The sequence below is a fragment of the Procambarus clarkii genome, chromosome 64, assembly GCF_040958095.1.
Source record: "Procambarus clarkii isolate CNS0578487 chromosome 64, FALCON_Pclarkii_2.0, whole genome shotgun sequence".
Classification (NCBI taxonomy): Eukaryota; Metazoa; Arthropoda; class Malacostraca; order Decapoda; family Cambaridae; genus Procambarus; species Procambarus clarkii.
The window spans coordinates 16,373,470-16,374,669 of NC_091213.1; positions in this window are offsets into that span (position 1 = coordinate 16,373,470).

Genomic DNA, 1,200 nt, shown 5'->3' on the forward strand with positions numbered 1-1,200 from the left:
CTCTGTGTATTTCTTCGTAAGTGGGTTTGCTACGAAGGTTCCTAAGTGTGCCCTAAAAAGATGCTTAATTAGGTGCAATTCAAGTACGTCCACTTAGAAAGAAATTTGTTGGTTCACCTGCGTGCTGATAGAGGTCACTACTGTGTTTCGTTTGGCCAATCAGAGAGCAGCAACATTCTTCATATTGAAGATTTAGCGCTGGCTTATCGGAGCTCTACTGCCTCTTATTTACGTCGAATTTTCTTATAAATTAGTATATTTCGAAGTAAAACTGTTTTTTTCAACTTCTACAGCCAGCACGGACATTGTTGTAAACAAATATGTTACATTTGTTTACCTACGTAATTCTAAGAGATACTGTGTAGCTGTCCTTGTTGCTCGGAAGATGCGCTGACAATTATTGTATATATTTACTGAATTTACCCAAGGGCCACTAACTATCTAGTGGCCTCGACGAGGACAGAAAGCCGGCGGCTTGTTAAAGGGCCCGCCAATTGTCTTAATGATATTTTTTAGCTAGAATTTGGCATTTACGGTTTCAGCGGGTAGGTGGTTCCATGGGTTTATAATCCTCTTAGTGGAAAAAACATTTGTTTTCAGTCCTACTTGAGAGAACATACTCTCCAACACTATATCTGTGATTGCCCTGTAATCAGTGACTTCATACTAAATGGTATGAGGTATTTTGAGCTCTGTAATTACTTCATACACTCAGGAATATTGGAAGATATTCTTGTGCTGCACCCAGATTTTGCCAGTGGGGGCTAATAGATCAGCATTAAGTATTTTGTTCTCTCCTAATTCCATGTATGACTGGCCATCCTGTGAGGTGAGGATGTAGGATGAGCTTGTAGCTGGTTTTTGATCTACACTGTGTGGTCCTTTATACAGAATAGGGAAGCAGCACATTGCTGTGTATACCTAAACATGTTAAAAAATACATTGTTTGAAAGGAGTCTTGTAGAAACTGGTAAGAGTAATTATAATATAATGTTTCCATGATTCAGTGCTTACCTCTTGTGACAATTGTGAAGTTATTGTTTAGTCAGAGTTGATTTGTTTTTTGTATTGAGGCAGGTATTTTCTCCCCTGATTCCATGTATGACTAACCATCCAGTGAGAAGGGAGTATTAGATGAACTTATAGCTAGTTTTTTTTTTATCTACACTGTATAATTTTCCATATAGAATAGGGTAGCAG